Raw genomic sequence first — 24,689 nt, forward strand, 5'->3', positions numbered from 1 at the left:
AGAGAGAGTGACAGAAGTGAGGAGGGATAGGGAATAGAGAGGGGCGGAGGTATAGGAAATAGAGAGAGCGCGAGGGGGGATAGGAAATAGGGGGGAGGGATAGGTAATGGAGAGAGCAGGCGAGAGGAGTGGGGAGGGATAGGGAATAGAGAGAGAGCGAGAGAAGTAGAGAGGGATAGGGAATAGAGATGGGGAGGGCTAGGGAATAGAGAGGGGGAGGGATAGGGAATAGAGAGGGGCGGAGGGATAGGGAATAGAGAGAGAGCAAGAGGAGGGGGAGGGGGAGGGAATAGAGAGCAGGAGAGAGGAGTGGGGAGGGATAGGGAAGAGAGAGAGAAGTGGAAATGGATAAGGAATAGAGAGGGGGATGGCTAGGGAATAGAAAGGGGGAGGGATAGGGAAGAGAGGAGGATGGCTAGGGAATAGAGAAGGGGAGGGATAGTGAATAGAGAGAGAAGGGGATGGATAGTGAATAGAGAGAGAAGGGAGATGGATAGGGAATAGGGAGAGAGAGGAGGGGAGCGATAGGGAATAGAGAGAGAAAGCGAGAGAAGTGGGGAGAGATAGGGAATAGAGGGAGGGAGGGATAGGGAATAGAGAGAGAGCAAGAGGAGGGGGAGGGATAGGGAATAGAGAGAGAGATCAAGAGGAGGGGGAGGGATAGGGAATAGAGGGGGGGAGAAATAAGGAATAGTGGGGGGGATAGGGAATAGAGGGGGGAGAGATAGGGAATAGAGAGAGCAGACGAGAGGATGGGGAGGGATAGGGAATAGAGGTTTGGAGGGATAGGGAATAGAGGGAGGGGAGGGATAGGGAATAGAGAGAGAGCAAGAGGAGGGCGGATAGGGAATAGAAAGAGCAGGCAAGAGGAGTGGGGAGGGATAGGGAATAGAGAGAGAGTGACAGAAGTGGGGAGGGATAGGGAATAGAGAGGGGCGGAGGGATAGGGAATAGGGAGAGAGAGCGATAGGAAGGGGAGGGATAGGGATCAGAAAGGGGTAGGGGTAGGGAATAGATAGCAAGAGGAGGGGGAGGGATAGGGAATAGAGAGGGGGAGGAATAGGGAATAGAGAGGGGGGAGAAATAGGGAATAGAGAGGGGGGAGGAATAGGGAATAGAGAGGGGGGAGGGATAGGGAATAGAGAGAGAGAAAGGAGGGGCAGGGATTGGGAATAGAGAGGGGGAGGGATAGGGAATAGAGAGAGAGCAAGAGGTAGGGGTGGGATAGGGAATAGAGAGGGGGAGGGATAGGGAATAGAGAGGGGGGAGTGATAGGGAATAAAGAGAGAGAGAGAGTGACTGAAGTGAGGAGGGATAGGGAATAGAGAGAGAGAGAGCGTGAGGAGGGATAAGGAATAGGGGGGGAGGGATAGGTAATGGAGAGAGCAGGCGAGAGGAGTGGGAAGGGATAGGGAATAGAGAAAGAGCGAGAGAAGTAGAGAGGGATAGGGAATAGAGATAGGGAAGGCTAGGGAGTAGACAGGGGGAGGGATAGGGAATAGAGAGGGGTGGAGGGATAGGGAATAGAGAGAGAACAAGAGGAGGGGGAGGGATAGGGAATAGAGAGCAGGCGAGAGGAGTGGGGAGGGATAGGGAAGAGAGAGAGACGTGGAGATGGATAAGGAATAGAGAGGGGGAGGGCTAGGGAATAGAAAGGGGGAGGGATAGGGAAGAGAGGGGGAGGGCTAGTGAATAGAGAGGGGGAGGGATAGTGTATAGAGAGAGAAGGGGGAGGGATATGGAATAGGGAGAGAGAGAAGGGAAGCGATAGGGATTAGAGAGAGAGAAAGCGAGAGAAGTGGGGAGGGATAGGGAATAGAGGGGGGGATAGGGAATAGAGAGAGTAGGCGAGAGGAGGGGGAGGGATAGGGAATAGAGGGGGGGATAGGGAATAGAGAGAGCAGGCGATAGGATGGGGAGGGATAGGGAATAGAGGTTTGGAGTGATAGGGAATAGAGAGAGAGCAAGAGGAGGGGGAGGGATAGGGAATAGAGAGAGAGAGAGCAAGAGGAGGGGGAGGGATAGGGAATAGAGGGGGGAGGGATAGGGAATAGAGAGAGAGCAAGAGGAGGGGGAGGGATAGGGAATAGAGAGGGGGAGGGATAGGGAATAGAGAGAGAGCAAGAGGGAGGGGAGGGATAGGGAATTTAGAGGGGTGAGGGATAGGGAATAGAGAGAGAGCAAGAGAAGGGGGTGGGATAGGGAATAGAGAGGGGAAGGGATAGGGAATAGAGAGAGCAGACGAGAGGAGTGGGGAGGGATAGGGAATAGAGAGAGAGAGTGAGTGACAGAAGTGAGGAGGGATAGGGAATAGAGAGGGGCGGAGGGATAGGGAATAGAGAGAGCGCGCGAGGAGGGATAGGGAATAGGGGGGGTGGGATAGGTAATGGAGAGAGCAGGCGAGAAGAGTGGGGAGGTATAGGGAATAGAGAGAAAGCGAGTGAATTAGAGAGGGATAGGGAATAGAGATGGGAAGGGCTAGGGAATAGAGAGGGGGAGGGATAGGGACTAGAGAGGGGCGGAGGGATAGGGAATAGAGAGAGAGCGCAAGAGGAGGGGGAGAGATAGGGAATAGAGAGCAGGCGAGAGGAGTGGGAGGGATAGGGAAGAGAGAGAGAAGTGGAGAGGGATAAGGAATAGAGAGGGGAAGGGCTAGGGAATTGAAAGGAGGAGGGATATGGAAGAGAGGAGGAGGGCTAGGGAATAGAGAGGGGGAGGGATAGGGAATAGAGAGCTGGGAGGGATAGGGAATAGAGAGAGAGCAAGAGGAGTGGGGAGGGATAGGGAATAGAGAGAGAGAGAGAGTGACAGAAGTGAGGAGGGATAGGGAATAGAGAGGGGCGGAGGAATAGGGAATAGAGAGAGAGAGCGTGAGGGGGGATAGGAAATAGGGGGGAGGGATAGGTAATGGAGAGAGCAGGCGAGAGGAGTGGGGAGGGATAGTGAATAGAGAGAGGGCGAGAGAAGTAGAGAGGGATAGGGAATAGAGATGGGGAGGGCTAGGGAATAGAGAGGGGGAGGGATACGAAATAGAGAGGGGCGGAGGGATAGGGAATAGAGAGAGAGCAAGAGGAGGGGGAGGGGGAGGGATAGGGAATAGAGAGCAGGATAGAGGAGTGGGGAGGGATAGGGAAGAGAGAGAGAAGTGGAGAGGGATAAGGAATAGAGAGGGGGAGGGCTAGGGAATAGAAAGGGGGAGGGATAGGGAAGAGAGGAGGAGGGCTAGGGAATAGAGAAGGGGAGGGATAGTGAATAGAGAGAGAAGGGGTTGGATAGTGAATAGGGAGAGAAGGGGGAGGTATGGGGAATAGGGAGAGAGAGGAGGGGAGCGATAGGGAATAGAGAGAGAAAGCGAGAGAAGTGGGGAGAGATAGGGAATAGAGGGGGAGGGAAAGGGAATAGAGAGAGAGCAAGAGGAGGGGGAGGGATAGGGACTAGAGAGGGAGAGAGCAAGAGGAGGGGGAGGGATAGGGAATAGAGGGGGGGAGGGATAGGGAATAGAGGGGGGGTAGGGAATAGAGGGGGGAGAGATAGGGAATAGAGAGAGCAGACGAGAGGATGGGGAGGGATAGCGAATAGAGGTTTGGAAGGATAGGGAATAGAGGGAGGGGAGGGATAGGGAAGAGAGAGGGGGAGCGCTAGGGAATAGAGAGGGGGGAGGGGTAGGGAATAGATAGCAAGAGGAGGGGGAGGGATAGGGAATAGAGAGGGGGAGGGATAGGGAATAGAGAGGGGGGAGAAATAGGGAATAGAGATGGGGGAGGGATAGGGAATAGAGAGGGGGAGGGATAGGGAATAGAGAGAGAGAAAGAGGAGGGGGAGGAATAGGGAATAGAGAGGGGGAGGGATAGGGAATAGAGAGAGAGCAAGAGGAGGGGGAGGGATAGGGAATAGAGAGAGGGCGAGAGAAGTAGAGAGGGATAGGGAATAGAGATGGGGAGGGCTAGGGAATAGAGAGGGGGAGGAATAGGAAATAGAGAGGGGCGGAGGTATAGGGAATAGAGAGAGAGCAAGAGGAGGGGGAGGGGGAGGGATAGGGAATAGAGAGCAGGATAGAGGAGTGGGGAGGGATAGGGAAGAGAGAGAGAAGTGGAGAGGGATAAGGAATAGAGGGGGGAGGGCTAGGGAATAGAAAGGGGGAGGGATAGGGAAGAGAGGAGAAGGGCTAGGGAATAGAGAAGGGGAGGGATAGTGAATAGAGAGAGAAGGGGATGGATAGTGAATAGGGAGAGAAGGGGGAGGTATGGGGAATAGGGAGAGAGAGGAGGGGAGCGATAGGGAATAGAGAGAGAAAGCGAGAGAAGTGGGGAGAGATAGGGAATAGAGGGGGGAGGGATAGGGAATAGAGAGAGAGCAAGAGGAGGGGGAGGGATAGGGACTAGAGAGAGAGAGAGCAAGAGGAGGGGGAGGGATAGGGAATAGAGGGGGGGAGGGATAGGGAATAGAGGGGGGGGTGGTAGGGAATAGAGGGGGGAGAGATAGGGAATAGAGAGAGCAGACGAGAGGATGGGGAGGGATAGCGAATAGAGGTTTGGAAGGATAGGGAATAGAGGGAGGGGAGGGATAGGGAAGAGAGAGGGGGAGCGCTAGGGAATAGAGAGGGGGGAGGGGTAGGGAATAGATAGCAAGAGGAGGGGGAGGGATAGGGAATAGAGAGGGGCAGGGATAGGGAATAGAGAGGGGGGAGAAATAGGGAATAGAGAGGGGGGAGGGATAGGGAATAGAGAGGGGGGAGGGATAGGGAATAGAGAGAGAGAAAGAGGAGGGGGAGGAATAGGGAATAGAGAGGGGGAGGGATAGGGAATAGAGAGAGAGCAAGAGGGAGGGGTGGGATAGGGAATAGAGAGGGGGAGGGATAGGGAATAAAGAGGGGAGGTATAGGGAATAGAGGGAGGGGAGGGATAGGGAAGAGAGAGGGGGAGCGCTAGGGAATAGAGAGGGGGGAGGGGTAGGGAATAGATAGCAAGAGGAGGGGGAGGGATAGGGAATAGAGAGGGGAAGGGATACGGAATAGAGAGAGCAGGCGAGAGGAGTGGGGAGGGATAGGGAATAGAGAGAAAGAGAGAGTGACTGAAGTGAGGAGGGATAGGGAATAGAGAGAGAGAGAGTGAGGAGGGATAAGGAATAGGGGGGGGGGGATAGGTAATGGAGAGAGCAGGCGAGAGGAGTGGGGAGGGATAGAGAATAGAGAAAGAGCGAGAGAAGTAGAGAGGGATAGGGAATAGAGATGGGGAAGGCTAGGGAGTAGACAGGGGGAGGGATAGGGAATAGAGAGTGGCGGAGGGATAGGAAATAGAGAGAGAACAAGAGGAGGGGGAGGGATAGGGAATAGAGAGCAGGCGAGAGGAGTGGGGAGGGATAGGGAAGAGAGAGAGAAGTGGAGATGGATAAGGAATAGAGATGGGGAGGGATAGGGAATAGAGAGGGCGGAGGGATATGGAATAGAGAGGGGCGGAGGGATAGGGAATAGAGAGGGAGAGGGATAGGGAATAGAGAGGGGGAGGGATAGGGAATAGAGAGGGGGGAGGGTTAGGGAATAGAGAGGGGGGAGGGATAGGGAATAGAGACAGAGAGAAAGAGGAGGGGGAGGAATAGGGAATAGAGAGGGGGAGGGATAGGGAATAGAGAGAGAGCAAGAGGAGGGGGAGGGATAGGGAATAGAGAGAGGGCGAGAGAAGTAGAGAGGGATAGGGAATAGAGATGGGGAGGGCTAGGGAATAGAGAGAGGGCGAGAGAAGTAGAGAGGGATAGGGAATAGAGATGGGGAGGGCTAGGGAATAGAGAGGGGGAGGGATAGGAAATAGAGAGGGGCGGAGGGATAGGGAATAGAGAGAGAGCAAGAGGAGGGGGAGGGGGAGGGATAGGGAATAGAGAGCAGGATAGAGGAGTGGGGAGGGATAGGGAAGAGAGAGAGAAGTGGAGAGGGAAAAGGAATAGAGAGGGGGAGGGCTAGGGAATAGAAAGGGGGAGGGATAGGGAAGAGAGGAGGAGGGCTAGGGAATAGAGAAGGGGAGGGATAGTGAATAGAGAGAGAAGGGGATGGATAGTGAATAGGGAGAGAAGGGGGAGGTATGGGGAATAGGGAGAGAGAGGAGGGGAGCGATAGGGAATAGAGAGAGAAAGCGAGAGAAGTGGGGAGAGATAGGGAATAGAGGGGGGAGGGATAGGGAATAGAGAGAGAGCAAGAGGAGGGGGATGGATAGGGACTAGAGAGAGAGAGAGCAAGAGGAGGGGGAGGGATAGGGAATAGAGGGGGGAGGGATAGGGAATAGGGGGGGGGGTAGGGAATAGAGGGGGGAGAGATAGGGAATAGAGAGAGCAGACGAGAGGTTGGGGAGGGATAGCGAATAGAGGTTTGGAAGGATAGGGAATAGAGGGAGGGGAGGGATAGGGAAGAGAGAGGGGGAGCGCTAGGGAATAGAGAGGGGGGAGGGGTAGGGAATAGATAGCAAGAGGAGGGGGAGGGATAGGGAATAGAGAGGGGGAGGGATAGGGAATAGAGAGTGGGGAGAAATAGGGAATAGAGAGGGGGGAGGGATAGGGAATAGAGAGGGGGGAGGGATAGGGAATAGAGAGAGAGAAAGACGAGGGGGAGGAATAGGGAATAGAGAGGGGGAGGGATAGGGAATAGAGAGAGAGCAAGAGGGAGGGGTGGGATAGGGAATAGAGAGGGGGAGGGATAGGGAATAAAGAGGGGAGGTATAGGGAATAGAGGGAGGGGAGGGATAGGGAAGAGAGAGGGGGAGCGCTAGGGAATAGAGAGGGGGGAGGGGTAGGGAATAGATAGCAAGAGGAGGGGGAGGGATAGGGAATAGAGAGGGGAAGGGATACGGAATAGAGAGAGCAGGCGAGAGGAGTGGGGAGGGATAGGGAATAGAGAGAAAGAGAGAGTGACTGAAGTGAGGAGGGATAGGGAATAGAGAGAGAGAGAGAGTGAGGAGGGATAAGGAATAGGGGGGGAGGGATAGGTAATGGAGAGAGCAGGCGAGAGGAGTGGGGAGGGATAGGGAATAGAGAAAGAGCGAGAGAAGTAGAGAGGGATAGGGAATAGAGATGGGGAATGCTAGGGAGTAGACAGGGGGAGGGATAGGGAATAGAGAGGGGCGGAGGGATAGGAAATAGAGAGAGAACAAGAGGAGGGGGAGGGATAGGGAATAGAGAGCAGGCGAGAGGAGTGGGGAGGGATAGGGAAGAGAGAGAGAAGTGGAAATGGATAAGGAATAGAGATGGGGAGGGCTAGGGAATAGAGAGGGGCGGAGGGATATGGAATAGAGAGGGGCGGAGGGATATGGAATAGAGAGGGGCGGAGGGATAGGGAATAGAGAAGGAGAGGGATAGGGAATAGAGAGGGGGAGGGATAGGGAATAGAGAGGGGGGAGGGTTAGGGAATAGAGAGCAAGAGGAGGGGGAGGGATAGGGAATAGAGAGGGGAAAGGATAGGAAATAGAGAGAGCAGGCAAGAGGAGTGGAGAGGGATAGGGTATAGAGAGAGAGCGAAAGAAGTGGGGAGGGATAGGGAATAGAGAAAGAGAGAGAGAGCGACAGAAGTAGAGAGGGATAGGGAATAGAGATGGGGAGGGCTAGGGAATAGAGAGGGGCGGAGGGATAGGGAATAGAGAGGGACGGAGGGATAGGGAATAGAGAGAGAGCGAGAGGAGGAGGAGGGATAGGGAATAGAGAGCAGGTGAGAGGAGTAGGGAGGGATAGGGAATAGAGAGGGGGAGGGATAAGGAATAGAGGGGGAGGGTAGGAAATAGAGAGGGGGAGGGATAAGGAATAGAGAGGGGAGGGATAGGGAATAGAGAGGGGGAGGGATAAGGAATAGAGAGGGGGGAGGGATAGGAATAGAAAGAGAGATAAAGGGGTGAGAGCAGCACTGGAACATAGAGGAATGGGCACAAAACACACAAACTGCAGTGGGGGGGGGGGGGGTTGTGTGAGTGGTGGGATAAAAATGCAAGATACTGTATGTACACTCACCTGAGTTGTAGTGTGAGTGGGATCCGCAGTGGGTGAGGAAGCAAAGGTCCCTTTTACAAGGTGGAGCCAATACAGCAAAGCGAAGTTGTGACTGACTCCAGGGCTGCTGTCTTCTGGCAGAAGGTCATCACATCACTGTGGTTCTGGCTGCTACAGGACCACTGAGCCTGCAGATCCTCATTCCCCTCCCGCCACCCCCCTTCCCCCCTTCCCCCCGCATCTTCCGCAATCCTCCTAGTTCTGTACGGAAGGCGGGAGGTATCCATACTTGCCTACCTGACACTCTCCATGAGGGAGAAAATGCTCTGTTCCTGGACTTTCCTGGTAATGTATGATTGCCATCACCTGTGGTGAAACACCTTTCTTACCAATTACCCAGCTCAGCACAGGTGATGGCAATCATACATTACCAGGAAAGTCCAGGAACAGAGCATTTTCTCCCTCATGGAGAGGGTCAGGTAGGCAAGTATGGATGTATCTCGTCTGCGGCTGTGGCCTCCAGGGTAGAGGTATAGTGGCCGTTCGGTGCAGCGAGGGAGGGGGTGGAGCATCGGATGACCTGAAGGCGGAGCTTCGGACGGCTGGGGTGAAGCTTCAGGTGGCTTGGGGAGGAGCTTAAAATGGCCCGAAGGCGGAGCGTCAAGCTGTTTTGTGGGTGGATGGGAATCGGGATTCCTGCTACTGATCGCGGGGTGAGGAGGTGAGAGGAGAGGGGCAGACCGGGAGGTGAGCTGGGCTGTTAGTGGTGAGTCGGTGTCTGGATTTGTTTTTCATCCGTCAACACTGACTGCACAGCACTGCAGGGGAGAATGTGGGCCTATTTTCATGGGAGGGCCTGGAGCTGCAGCTCCAACCGTCCCATTGTTAATCCGGCCCTGGAAATAGTGCAAGTTTCAATGGTGCAACCAATGGTCATTTCAGCGTCTGTTGGCTCTGACAGTGAGTGTCTCGGTCTTTGCACATTTGGAGGCATCCCTGTGCGCTAGAGTTGAGCTATGTGTCTCTGCATTGCTTCATGTCACGCAGGGTGCTGAGAGATGCAGGCTTGCTTTCAGCTAATATCACACATGTTCCACAGAGTTCATGTGGCTGTTCACACAGGTGCCCAGGAGAAAGACATCAGCTGCACTGGCACAGGCAAATCAGTGGGTGTAACATTTGTACCAGGCTATGAGTAATCTACAACCTCTGAAAGTTTGTGAATTCCATGGCCCATTTAACAAGATCTACCATCTTCAGAGATAACTTCTCCTGGGAAGCCCTGCAGACACGTCTCTGAGGAGAGTGGGAGCTGTTCCATGAGACCAGCCCCAATGAGAGTCCCCTTGAATTGGAGTTTGAAGTTATGAGGTACAAGTAAGATGGATAAACAGTAAATTAATACTTATAAGTGACTTGTGTAATGTGCTGGTTCTGGTCCTGTGCATGGGACCTGGAACCTCCAACCGTGGACACCTGTCTCGCCGGGGAATTGGCTTGTTCACCAAGTGCCATATTTACTGTTTATCCATCTTACTTGTATCTCCTAACTCTACTCCGGCACTGTCCTATTGTGATAAACAGAACATTCATGTTTTGTTTGTCACAATATATAGGTACAGTATGTCTTGTTTTTGTGTACCTGTAACAAGCACAAAGTGTCGTGACGTATAGAAACCATACCTGTTTTTAATTAGAGATGTGACGTGGGCACTTTTCGTGATTTGTGTTTTGGTTTTGGATCTGGATCCCCGCTCGTGTTTTGGATCTGGATTGGTTTTGCCAAAACCACCCTTTCGGGTTTTGGTTTTGGATCTGGATGATTTTTGAATACAACATAAAAACAGCTAAAAGCACAGAATTTGGGGGTAATTTTGATCCTACGGTATTATTAACCTCAACATTCATTTCTACTCATTTCCAGTCTATTCTGAACACCTCACACCTCACCATATTTTTTTTAGGCCAAAAGGTTGCACCGAGGTGGCTAACGACACAAGTGGGCGGCACAATCACGTGGCCCATCTAGGGGGTAAATTTACTAAGCTCCCGATTTTGACCGAGATGCCGTTTTTTCATCAAAGTGTCATCTCGGTAATTTACTAAACACTAATCACGGCAGAGATGAGGGCATTCGTAATTTTTTGCAAGTCCAAGTAAAAAATTACGAATGAATACACCATCGGTCAAAACGCGGCTGTTTAAGTATGAATCTCGGTCATTTACTAAGAAGTGCAAAGCAAAAAAAAAACAAACACTGCCGTGAAAAATGACAACTCGTAAAAAAGTGCTAAAAAAAAACAGACCTTTATTTTTTTCCCGTGATTAGATAGGCATGCACGGATCCATGAGATCCGTGCATGTATATCAGTGGGAAGGGGTGGGAAAGTGCTTATTTTTTCAAAAAAAATTGCGTGGGGTCCCCCCTCCTAAGCATAACCAGCCTCGGGCTCTTTGAGCCGATCCTGGTTGCAAAAATATGGGGAAAAAAATGACAGGGGTTCCCCCATACTTAAGCAACCAGCATCGGGCTCTGCACCTGGTCCTGGTCCCAAAAATACGGGGGACAAAAAGAGTAGGGGTCCCCTGTATTTTTAAAACCAGCACCGGGCTCCACTAGCTGGACAGATAATGCCACAGCCGGGGGTCACTTTTATATAGTGCCCTGCGGCCGTGGCATCAAAAATCCAACTAGTCACCCCTGGCCGGGGTACCCTGGGGGAGTGTGGACCCCTTCAATCAAGGGGTCCCCCCCCCCAGCCACCCAAGGGCCAGGGGTGAAGCCCGAGGCTGTCCCCCCCCCATCCAATGGGCTGCGGATGGGGGGGCTGATAGCCTTTGTTGTAAAAGAAAAGATATTGTTTTTAGTAGCAGTACTACAAGTCCCAGCAAGCCTCCCCCGCATGCTGGTACTTGGAGAACCACAAGTACCAGCATGCGGCGGTAAAACTGGCCCGCTGGTACCTGTAGTACTATTACTAAAAAAATACCCAAAAAAAGACAAGACACACACACCGTGAAAGTATAATTTTATTACATACATACACACATACATACATACTTACCTTAAGTTCCCACGCAGGTCGGTCCTCTTCTCCAGTAGAATCCAAGGGGTACCTGTTGAAGAAATTATACTCACGAGATCCAGGGGTCCAGGCTCCTCGGGGAATCCAGGGGTAATCCACGTACTTGAAAAAAATAACAAAACGGTGTCCCGACCACGAACTGAAAGGGGACCCATGTTTGCACATGGGTCACCTTTCCACGAATGCCAGAAACCCACTTTGACTTCTGTCTAAGTGGGTTTCTTCAGCCAATCAGGGAGCGCCACGTTGTAGCACTCTCCTGATCAGCTGTGTGCTCCTGTCCTCACTGACAGGCAGCACACGGCAGTGTTACAATGTAGCGCCTATGCGCTACATTGTAACCAATGCTGGGAACTTTCTGCTCAGCGGTGACGTCACTTTAGGTCAACCGCAGAGCAGAAAGTTCCCATCATTGGTTACAATGTAGCGCATAGGCGCTACATTGTAACACTGCCGTGTGCCGCCTGTCAGTGAGGACAGGAGCACACAGCTGATCAGGAGAGTGCTACAACGTGGCGCTCCCTGATTGGCTGAAGAAACCCACTTAGACAGAAGTCAAAGTGGGTTTCTGGCATTCGTGGAAAGGTGACCCATGTGCAAACATGGGTCCCCTTTCAGTTCGTGGTCGGGACACCGTTTTGTTATTTTTTTCAAGTACGTGGATTACCCCTGGATTCCCCGAGGAGCCTGGACCCCTGGATCTCGTGAGTATAATTTCTTCAACAGGTACCCCTTGGATTCTACTGGAGAAGAGGACCGACCTGCGTGGGAACTTAAGGTAAGTATGTATGTATGTGTGTATGTATGTAATAAAATTATACTTTCACGGTGTGTGTGTCTTGTCTTTTTTTGGGTATTTTTTTAGTAATAGTACTACAGGTACCAGCGGGCCAGTTTTACCGCCGCATGCTGGTACTTGTGGTTCTCCAAGTACCAGCATGCGGGGGAGGCTTGCTGGGACTTGTAGTACTGCTACTAAAAACAATATCTTTTCTTTTACAACAAAGGCTATCAGCCCCCCCATCCGCAGCCCATTGGATGGGGGGGGACAGCCTCGGGCTTCACCCCTGGCCCTTGGGTGGCTGGGGGGGGGGACCCCTTGATTGAAGGGGTCCCCACTCCCCCAGGGTACCCCGGCCAGGGGTGACTAGTTGGATTTTTGATGCCACGGCCGCAGGGCACTATATAAAAGTGACCCCCGGCTGTGGCATTATCTGTCCAGCTAGTGGAGCCCGGTGCTGGTTTTAAAAATACGGGGGACCCCTACTCTTTTTGTCCCCCGTATTTTTGGGACCAGGACCAGGCGCAGAGCCCGATGCTGGTTGCTTAAATATGGGGGAACCCCTGTCATTTTTTTCCCCATATTTTTGCAACCAGGATCGGCTCAAAGAGCCCGAGGCTGGTTATGCTTAGGAGGGGGGACCCCACGCATTTTTTTATTTTATTTTACATTGTTTAATAAAAAAAAAAAAAAAATGAACCCCAGCACGGATCACACAGATCCGGCCGAGATTGATTGTAAAAAAAGTCGGCAGTGTTTTGCTAATCACTGCCGTAAAAATATAAAAAAAAACACGAATGACATCGACATCGGAAGAAAAGAAAAACCCGAATACGACAGCTTAGTAAATTAGTCGTAATAAATTCAAAAAGTTGCAGTTTTACACTTTCGATGTCATTCGTGATTGAACTTTTACCTTTTTCGGAAAATTACGAATGTTAGTAAATTTACCCCTAGGAGTGGCACTGCAGTTGCAGACAGGATGGCAGTTTTAAAAACTAGACCCCAAAGAGCAGATGATGCAAAGAAAAAAAAGAGGTGCAAGTTGGAATTGTCCTTGGGCCCTCCCACCCATCCTTATGTTGTATAAACAGGACATGCACAATTTAACAAACCAATCATTTCAGTGGCAGCATCTGCCACACGACTGTGGCTGAAATAACTGGTTTGTTTGGGCCCCCACAAAAAAAGAAGCAATTAAGCCTTCCACTAAAAAAGAAGCAATCAATCTCTCCTTGCACAAACTGGCTCTACAGAGGCAAGATGTCGTCCTCATCCTCATCATCCTTACCCCTTTCAGTGTGTACATCCCCGTCCTCACAGAGTATTAATTCGTCCCCACTGAAATCCACCATCACAGGTTCCTGTGTACTTTCTGGAGGCAATTGCTAGCAAAGGTCTTCCTGGAGGAATTTCTGATTCATTTTGATGAACATCATCTTCTCGACATTTTGTGGAAGTAACCTACTACGCCGATCGCTGACAAGGTGATCGGCTGCACTAAACACTCTTTCGGAGTACACACTGGATGGGGGGCAATTTAGGTAAAATAAAGCCAGTTTGTGCAAGGGCCTCCAAATTGCCTCTTTATCCTGCCAGTATACATACACACTGTCTGACATGCCTACTTGGATGCTGTCATCGATATAACCCTCCACCATTCTTTCAATGGTGACAGCATCATATGCAGTGACAGTAGACATGTCAGTAATCGTTGGCAGGTTCTTCAGTCTGGACCAGATGTCAACACTTGCTCCTGACTGCCCTGCATCAACGCCAGAAGGTGGGCTAGGAAATGTTATCCTTTTCCTCGCAGCCCCAGTTGTGGAAGAAAATTAAGGCAAAGCTTTTGACGGCTCACATTTCACTTGAGTTGACAATTTTATCACCATCAGGTCTTTGCACTTGTGCATACTTGTGTCTGCTGGAAAGAGGGATAAAATGCAGGCTTTAAACCTAGGATTGAGCATGGTGGCCAAAATATACTGCTCTGATTTCAACAGATTGACCACCCTTGAATCCTGACAAAGCGAATGAAGGGCTCCATCCACAAGTTCCACATACTTAGCGGAATCACTCTGTCTTAGCTCCTTTTTCAATTTCTCCAGCTGCTTCTGCAAAAGCCTGATGAGGGGAATGACGTGACTCAAGCTGGCAGTGTCTGAACTGACTTCATGTGTGGCAAGTTCGAAGGATTGAAGAACCTTGCACAAGACAAAAATCATTCTCTACTGCGCTTGAGTCAGGTGCATTCCCACTTCTTTGCCTATATCATAGGTGGATCTATAGGCTTTAATGGCCTTTTGCTTCTCCTCCATCCTCTGAAGCATATAGAGTGTTGAATTCAACCTCATTACCGCCTCTTGCTTCAGGTGATGGCAGGGCAGGTTCAGGAGTGTTTAGTGGTGCTCCAGTACTCTGCACGCAGTGGCTGAATGTCGAAAGTGTCAAGCACTTTTTTGGGCCACCGTCAGCATCTCCTGCATGCTCCTGTCATTTTTCAAAAATTCTGCACCACCAAATTAATTGTAAATGCAAATCATGGGACGTGCTGGAATTTAATCAGATGTAATGCACACACAATATTGGTGGCATTGTCTGATATCACAAATCTCCAGGAGAGTCTAAGTAGGGTAAGCCATTGTCCCTCAGTTTCCGTAAGAGGTTGTCAGTGGTGTGCCTCTTTCGGAAACCGGTGACACACAGCGTAGCCTGCCTAGGAACGAGTTGGCCTTTGTGAGATGCTGCTACTGGTGCCGCTGCTGTTGTTGCTGCAGGAGGCAATACATCTACCCAGTGGGCTGTCACAGTCATGTAGTCCTTAGTTTGCCCTGCTCCACATGTTCATGGTTAAGTGGACACTGGGTACAACTGCAGTTTTCAGGACACTGGGGACACTTTTCTTAATGTCCCTGTACAGTCCGGTAATCGCTTTCCTATTGAAGTAGAATTTAGATGGGATTTGGTACCGCGGACTCAGTACATCAATCAACTGTCTAAATCCACTGCACTAATGGCGGATACCGGATGCATGTCTAACACCAGCATAGTTGTTATAGCCTCAGTAATGCGCTTTTGCAACAGGGTGACTGCTGTCATATTTAATCTTCCACGCAAAGCACTGTTGGACAGTCAATTGCTTAGTTTAAGTAGTACAAGTGGTCTTCTGACTTCCCCTCCCGGATGACGATCAACTCCCAGCAGCAACAACAGCAGCGGCAGCAGCAGCAGTAGGCGTACCACTCAAGGATCCTCCGGAGATATCCCGGTTAGGAGAGGACTCATCAGTCATGCCAGTGGCATGGCCAGCAGGACTATTGACATTCTTGACTGAGGAGCAAATTGACGTTGAGGGAGTTGGCGGTATGGATTGCAGGAGCTTGGGTACAAGAGGAAGAAGGGCTTTAGGTGTTAGTGGACTGCTTACGCTCTTAACCAAAGTTTCTGAACTTGACAATGACTTCTGATTAATGTGCTGCAGGTGACGTATAAGGGAGGATATTTCTAGGTGGTTAACGTCCAAACCCCTACTTATTACGGATTGACAAAGGCATAGTAACATAGTATATGAGGTTGAATAGAGGCAAATTGCCCATCGTGTTCAACCTGTTTTAAGTTGTGATGATTCTACATACTTGCTAAATAAGGTTTTATGGCTAATTAGCTACTATAACTCATGTTACCCCCGGATTAACCACGTTGATATTTTAAGTATTATAACCTTGGATAGCTTTTTCATTCAGAAATGTATCCATTCCTTTTTTAAATCCAATTACAGAGTCCGCCATTACCACCTTCCCTGGCAGGGAATTCCACATCCTGATTGCCCTAACAGTGAAGAACCTTTTCCTCCGTTGCGTTCGGAACTTTCTCTCCTCCAGTCGCAGCGAGTGCCCACGTGTCCTAAACTATGTTCTTTTAATAAATAATTCCTCTGATAACTCTTTGTGATGTCCCTTTACATATTTGAAGATATTAATAATATCTCCTCTTAGGCGCCTCTTTTCTAGTGTATACATATTCAGTCTAGTAAGTCTTTCCTTATAGTCCAGTCCTTCTAGGCCTTTAATCAATTTAGTAGCTCGCCTATGAACACTTTCGAGTTCACTGATGTCTTTTTTATACAATGGTGCCCAAAACTGAACACAATATTCCAGGTGCGGACGTACCAATGCCTTATACAGTGGCATGATTACATCAGAGTCCCTTGTCCCAATTCCCATTTTTATGCATACTATTCCCCTTTTTATGTACGCTATTCCCCTTTTTATGCACACCTGTTGTCTGGATTTGAGGAGAAATAATTCCACACCGAAGAGGTGGCTTTTTTGGTATTTAGCCAAGGTATGACAATGGGCTTTTTCATCCCAAGGACAACTGTCTCCACTGGTGCCTTATTCAAACAAACCACATCACCATCAGAATCCTCATTGTCAACTTCCTCCTCAGAGCCAGCTACAACTATATCCTCCTCATCCTGGTGTACGTCTACAGGGACATCCTCAATCTCAATATCAGTAACTGGACTGGTGGTGCTCTTCCCAGCACTTGCAGGGGGTGTGCAAATGGTGGTAGGAGCCTCCTCTTTCCATACAGTCTTGGGAAGGTCCGTGAACACACTTGGACTCTCCTTGGGGTTTTGTGATATCTCTGAACAGTTGTATTTTCCTGTGCTTTAACAAGCTTCATTTTTTACATTTTTCGAGAGGGAGGAGGACATGAGAAGCTGAGCGACTATGACATTGGGCATCGGCCTTAGCAAATGACGTTGACGGTATTGCATCATCAATGTCATGACTGGTGGCAGCAGCATCTTCAGCACTAGTACTAGGAACTGGAAATGGTTCCTGATCTTCCACTATTTTTTCCTCCAAATTGTTGTTCTCCATTTCACAGGACAGCACCCCTTTATTATTACTACAGCACACAGAACAATGCCCCTTTATTTTCACAGCACACCTGTATACTTACAGCACACAGGGCCAGTGTAATGTTATTTGAACAGCAGCACCCCTATATTTTACAGCATACAGGAGCAGTGTGCTTTTAATTTTTAATAATGGCACCCCTGAATTTTAATAGCATACAGGGCCAGTGTAATGATATTTAAACAGCAGCACCCCCATATTTTACAGCATACAGCAGTGTGCTTTTAATTTTTAACAACTGCACTCTGAATTTTAATAGCATACAGGGCCAGTGTAATGTTATTTAAACAACATCATCCCTATATTTTACAGCATACAGCAGTGTGCTTTACATTTTTAACAACTGCACCCCTGATATTTAATAGCATACAGGGCCAGTGAAATGTTATTTGAACAGCAGCATCCCTATATTTTACAGCATACTGCGGTGTGCTCTTAATTTTTAACAACTGCACCCCTGAATTTTTACAACATACAGGGTCAGCAGCACCCCTATATTTTACAGCATATAGGAGCAGTGGGCTTTTAATTTTTAACAACTGCACCCCTGAATTTTTATAGCATACAGGGCCAGTGTAATGTTATTTGAACAGCAACATCCCTTTATTTTACAGTATGCAGCAGTGTGCTTTTAATTTTTAACAATTGCACACCTGAATTTTAATAGCATATAGAGCCAGTGTAATGTTTTTTAAACAGCAGCACCTGTATATTTTACAGCATACAGCAGTGTGCTTTTACGTTTTAACAACTGCACCCCTGAATTTTAATAGCATACAGGGCCAGTGCATGTTATTTAAACAGCAGCACCCCTATATTTTACAGCATACAACAATGTGCTTTTAATTTTTAACAACTGCACCCCTGAATTTTTACAACATACAGGGCCAGCAGCACCCCTATATTTTACAGCATACAGGAGCAGTGTGCTTTTAATTTTTAACAACTGCACCCCTGAATTTTTACAACATACAGGGCCAGCAGCACACAAATATTTTACAGCATACAGGAGCAGTGTGCTTTTAACAACTGCACCCCTGAATTTTAATAGCATACAGGGCCAGTGTAATGTTATTTGAACAGCAGCAGCACTCCAATATTTTACAAGATACAGCAGTGTGCTTTTAATTTTTAACAACTGCACCTCTGAATTTTTACAACATACAGGGCCAGCAGCACCCCAATATTTTACAGCATACAGGAGCAGTGTGCTTTTAATTTTTAACAACTGCACCCCTTAATTTTTACAACATACAGGGCCAGCTGCACCCTTATATTTTACAGCATACAGGAGGAGGACAGTACCCCTATGCCCTGTACAACACAGTGACAGCTAGGACATCAACACCCATGTACAGCTGCAGCAACCAACTGTAACAGCACATGAAACACCAGTGACAGCCAGGGCAGCACCCCTAACACAGAACAGGTACACCACAGTGACTGCAGCAGCACTTCTACAGAGCACACGCTAACCCCACCCAATGCCACCACCCACAAGAGAGACAGAGGTCTGTCTCCCTCAATCTTCAAGGCTGGAGTGAAAATTGCAGCAACGCGCGGCTCATTATATGGGATCCAAAACCCACGAGAATCCGACAGCGGGATTATGATGTTTTGCCTCGTTCTGCTTTCCAAGTCTGGTGGGAAGTCCCAAGTCGGACTCGGATGGGCTCGGAAAGGGATGTTCTGGGGGGTTCGATTCTGATGTTTTAACTACATAAATTCTTTATTTCTTCCAAGCGTGCCCCAAACAAAAAGAGTTTTCTTTTTCTTTCCTTGTTGCTAACATATAGTAAAGTCAGGTAATTTATTAATGAGGGTCTATGCACAGATCCTCATGTAGAGATGGACATACAGTATTGCATACAGACTTACATATATCTCTCCATTGCACTTCTCTGTGTATAACGGGTGGGAATGGGTGAGCTTGAAAATCCCGAGAACAGTAAGGGTATTTCTCATAATCACGTCGTACAGAATATAGGGGTGGAAGGAGATAGACTTCCTAGGTACAAGATATGGGCCTCCCATGATGGAGATCCATTGCACAGGTCTGTTAAAATGTAAAAAAGAACAAACAAAAAATGTAGATTCTCCATTAAAAATGGCAATACCTGCATTAGGCTTAGCTAGCCAGGGCTGGTTCCACTATAGCAGAAGTCGCCATCTGTATTGGTCAGGGTCACTGAATGCTTTTCTGCTGTTTCATCCTGGATGTCATCTCGCCACCTCAAACTTAATATTTCCAAAACAGAGTTACTTATATTTCCACCGGCCAATAGTAGGTACCAACCTGATATCTCTATCACTGCTGAGAACTCAACAATTAACCCTACCCCACAAGCTTGCTGCCTGGGTGTCATAATTGACTCAGAACTGTCCTTTGCTCCCCACATTCAATCTGTCTCAAAATCATGTTACATGCATCTAAAAAACAAATCTAAAACACGACCATACCTTACACAAGACACTGCAAACTCTATTCCATGCTCTCATTATCTCCCGCATTGATTATTGCAATAGTCTTCTTACTGGTCTTACCAAAGAGAGACTCTCACCACTACAATCCATTCTGAATGCAGCTGCGAGGCTAATCTTCCTTGCTAGACGTTCATCGTCTGCAGAGCCGCTCTGTCAGTCCCTCCATTGGTTACCTGTATTCTACCATATTCAATTTAAAATACGTTTACTCACACATAAGGCCATTAACCATACTACACCAATGTACATCTCTTCGCTCATCTCCAAATATCTTCCAACCCGACCTCTCTGCTCTTCACAAGATCTATGTCTCTCATCCACACTCAGTTGCTCTCATGCACGATAGCAGGACTTTCTTCGGGCAGCACCCACTCTGTGGAATGCCCTACCACACACAATAAGACTCTCCTCTAGTCTCCCACCATTCAAATGTTCCCTGAAAACTCACCTCTTCATTCTAGCTTATCACATTCCAGAACCGCTCACTCAACCTTCATAAGCTTTCCTATCCAATTATATCCCCACTGTACAGTCCGCGCATATCCTCCATATATATTCTCTTTCTTCACTTTCCCTTCTTTCTGACCATGGTTCATCATTGCTGTGATATCATGCAACCTACCTAGAACCTTTGCAATCCGGTGGACAAATATGCAATAGATAGGTCCTTTCCTTGTGTATGAATGCCTATTTCCCTATAGATTGTAAGTCCCTGCTAGTGATGAGCACCGGAAATTTTTCGGGTTTTGTGTTTTGGTTTTGGGTTCGGTTCCGCGGCCGTGTTTTGGGTTCGAACGCGTTTTGGCAAAACCTCACCGATTTTTTTTTGTCGGATTCGGGTGTGTTTTGAATTCGGGTGTTTTTTTCAAAAAACCCTAAAAAACAGCTTAAATCATAGAATTTGGGGGTCATTTTGACCCCAAAGTATTATTAACCTCAATAACCATAATTTCCACTCATTTTCAGTCTATTCTGAACACCTCACACCTCACAATATTATTTTTAGTCCTAAAATTTGCACCGAGGTCGCTGGATGGCTAAGCTAAGCGACCCAAGTGGCCGACACAAACACCTGGCCCATCTAGGAGTGGCACTGCAGTGTCACGCAGGATGGCCCTTCCAAAAAACACCCCCCAAACAGCACATGACGCAAAGAAAAATGAAAGAAAAAAGAGGTGCAAGATGGAATTGTCCTTGGGCCCTCCCACCCACCCTTATGTTGTATAAACAGGACATGCACACTTTAACCAACCCATCATTTCAGTGACAGGGTCTGCCACACGACTGTGACTGAAATGACGGGTTGGTTTGGACCCCCACCAAAAAAGAAGCAATTAATCTCTCCTTGCACAAACTGGCTCTACAGAGGCAAGATGTCCACCTCATCATCATCCTCCGATATATCACCGTGTACATCCTCCTCCTCACAGATTATCAATTCGTCCCCACTGGAATCCACCATCTCAGCTCCCTGTGTACTACTTTGTGGAGGCAATTGCTGCTGGTCAATGTCTCCACGGAGGAATTGATTATAATTCATTTTAATGAACATCATCTTCTCCACATTTTCTGGATGTAACCTCGTACGCCGATTGCTGACAAGGTGAGCGGCGGCACTAAACACTCTTTCGGAGTACACACTTGTGGGAGGGCAACTTAGGTAGAATAAAGCCAGTTTGTGCAAGGGCCTCCAAATTGCCTCTTTTTCCTGCCAGTATAAGTACGGACTGTCTGACATGCCTACTTGGATGCGGTCACTCATATAATCCTCCACCATTCTTTCAATGGGGAGAGAATCATATGCAGTGACAGTAGACGACATGTCCGTAATCGTTGTCAGGTCCTTCAGTCCGGACCAGATGTCAGCATCAGCAGTCGCTCCAGACTGCCCTGCATCACCGCCAGCGGGTGGGCTCGGAATTCTGAGCCTTTTCCTCGCACCCCCAGTTGCGGGAGAATGTGAAGGAGGAGATGTTGACAGGTCGCGTTCCGCTTGACTTGACAATTTTGTCACCAGCAGTTCTTTGAACCCCAGCAGACTTGTGTCTGCCGGAAAGAGAGATCCAAGGTAGGTTTTAAATCTAGGATCGAGCACGGTGGCCAAAATGTAGTGCTCTGATTTCAACAGATTGACCACCCGTGAATCCTTGTTAAGCGAATTAAGGGCTCCATCCACAAGTCCCACATGCCTAGCGGAATCGCTCTGTGTTAGCTCCTCCTTCAATGTCTCCAGCTTCTTCTGCAAAAGCCTGATGAGGGGAATGACCTGACTCAGGCTGGCAGTGTCTGAACTGACTTCACGTGTGGCAAGTTCAAAAGGTTGCAGAACCTTGCACAACGTTGAAATCATTCTCCACTGCGCTTGAGACAGGTGCATTCCACCTACTATATCGTGCTCAGTTGTATAGGCTTGAATGGCCTTTTGCTGCTCCTCCAACCTCTGAAGCATATAGAGGGTTGAATTCCACCTCGTTACCACTTCTTGCTTCAGATGATGGCAGGGCAGGTTCAGGCGTTTTTGGTGGTGCTCCAGTCTTCTGTACGTGGTGGCTGTACGCCGAAAGTGTCCCGCAATTCTTCTGGCCACCGACAGCATCTCTTGCACGACCCTCTCGTTTTTTAAATAATTCTGCACCACCAAATTCAAGGTATGTGCAAAACATGGGACGTGCTGGAATTTGCCCATATTCAATGCACACACAATATTGCTGGCGTTGTCCGATGCCACAAATCCACAGGAGAGTCCAATTGGGGTAAGCCATTCCGCGATGATCTTCCTCAGTTGCCGTAAGAGGTTTTTAGCTGTGTGCGTATTCTGGAAAGCGGTGATACAAAGCGTAGCCTGCCTAGGAAAGAGTTGGCGTTTGCGAGATGCTGCTACTGGTGCCGCCGCTGCTGTTCTTGCGGCGGGAGTCCATACATCTACCCAGTGGGCTGTCACAGTCATATAGTCCTGAGCCTTCCCTGCTCCACTTGTCCACATGTCCGTGGTTAAGTGGACATTGGGTACAACTGCATTTTTTAGGACACTGGTGAGTCTTTTTCTGAGGTCTGTGTACATTTTCGGTATCGCCTGCCTAGAGAAATGGAACCTAGATGGTATTTGGTACCGGGGACACAGTACCTCCAACAAGTCTCTAGTTGCCTCTGCAGTAATGATGGATACCGGAACCACGTTTCTCACCGCCCAGGATGCCAAGGCCTCAGTTATCCGCTTTGCAGCAGGATGACTGCTGTGATATTTCATCTTCCTCGCAAAGGACTGTTGGACAGTCAATTGCTTGGTGGAAGTAGTAAAAGTGGGCTTACGAGTACGACTTCCCCTCTGGGATGACCATCGACTCCCAGTAGCAACAACAGCAGCGCCAGCAGCAGTAGGCGTTACACGCAAGGATGCATCGGAGGAATCCCAGGCAGGAGAGGACTCGTCATAATTGCCAGTGACATGGCCTGCAGGACTATTGGCATTCCTGGGGAAGGAGGAAATTGACACTGAGGGAGTTGGTGGGGTGGTTTGCGTGAGCTTGGTTGCAAGAGGAAGGGATTTACTGGTCAGTGGACTGCTTCCGCTGTCGCCCAAAGTTTTTGAACTTGTCACTGACTTATGATGAATGCGCTGCAGGTGACGTATAAGGGAGGATGTTCCGAGGTGGTTAACGTCCTTACCCCTACTTATTACAGCTTGACAAAGGCAACACACGGCTTGACAAATGTTGTCCGCATTTCTGTTGAAATACTTCCACACCGAAGAGCTGATTTTTTTGGTATTTTCACCAGGCATGTCAATGGCCCTATTCCTCCCACGGACAACAGGTGTCTCCCCGGGTGCCTGACTTAAACAAACCACCTCACCATCAGAATCCTCCTGGTCAATTTCCTCCCCAATGCCAGCAACACCCATATCCTCCTCATCCTGGTGTACTTCAACACTGACATCTTCAATCTGACTATCAGGAACTGGACTGCGGGTGCTCCTTCCAGCACTTGCAGGGGGCGTGCAAATGGTGGAAGGCGCATGCTCTTCACGTCCAGTGTTGGGAAGGTCAGGCATCGCAAACGACACAATTGGACTCTCCTTGTGGATTTGTGATTTCGAAGAACGCACAGTTCTTTGCTGTGCTTTTGCCAGCTTGAGTCTTTTCATTTTTCTAGCGAAAGGCTGAGTGCTTCCATCCTCATGTGAAGCTGAACCACTAGCCATGAACATAGGCCAGGGCCTCAGCCGTTCCTTGCCACTCCGTGTGGTAAATGGCATATTGGCAAGTTTACGCTTCTCCTCCGACAATTTTATTTTAGATTTTTGAGTCCTTTTTTTACTGATATTTGGTGTTTTGGATTTTAGAAAAAAAGGGAACAAAGGGAATGGGGAAAACTTCTGCACCAGTCAAAAGATTGATCATGTGTTTTTATGATAAAATGTAAGCCCCATTAATACATGTATTGTAGTATTGATTCACTATCATATGTTGGGGGTGCCGCATTAGACAATAAAGTTGAAGACACGAAAAGGGACAGAAAAGATTGTCTCTTAGTTGGCGCACTAAAGGAGAAAAAATGATTTAATCTAAAATATAACTTTTATTAGTGATCAATTAAAATAGATGTGAAATGTATATGAAAGAATATTTTATTAATAAAAGATATTATATCTATTGAGGATATTCACTGTATCACTTGTTTAATTTCCATTAGTGTTATTGTTCTAACGGTCCAGGTCACTCGTAATGATCTAATAATTTCAATATAAGAATATATCCATCGATGGTTGTGATTTATTAGATAGTGTATCACACACCTGGGGACCTAAGAAAAACTTATATGGAGTGTATGATTTTGTTACGTTAAGATCTCCTGGCCACACTTTTAATGTGGTATCTTGTAATATGATGCACTTATTTGTGCAATATTATCTGTCCAACACCCCCGTCCTGCTATTTCTCATGCAGGGTTATTGTTTGCCTATTTATATTATTAGGCTAAGGTGTTGAGATATGGACACTGTAATAGATTGAATCATACAATGTTGCGGTCCCCTTTTGAATTGACACAACTCTCTGACTGTTCACTTCTCTCCTGTAATAAGGAGGTTCGTGGATATAGTAAAATGGATTGTTATATATTGAACTTTATATTCAGTGGGATAAATTAGTATATATTGTGCTTTATATTCAGCATCATATATATGTCTTTATAGTTTTATCCCTTTGTAATAAAAGGCCATTAAGGGTAAGTGGTAACCACAATCTTTAAATCGCTTCACATCTATGCTATCTACTTTGGCATCCGATGTTAATGTTATAATCAATTTCTCATATGTTTCGCATAAAGTGAAGGTACGAAGCCACTGGAATATATGACATATGTTATTTCTGCGCGTATTCGTTCGGCCGTGCACAGTTTGTAGTGGTTTTTATTACACGTATTATCACTTAGCCGCGGTCAAGGTGTTAT

This window comes from Pseudophryne corroboree, chromosome 4 (assembly GCF_028390025.1).
Source record: "Pseudophryne corroboree isolate aPseCor3 chromosome 4, aPseCor3.hap2, whole genome shotgun sequence".
Classification (NCBI taxonomy): domain Eukaryota; kingdom Metazoa; phylum Chordata; class Amphibia; order Anura; family Myobatrachidae; genus Pseudophryne; species Pseudophryne corroboree.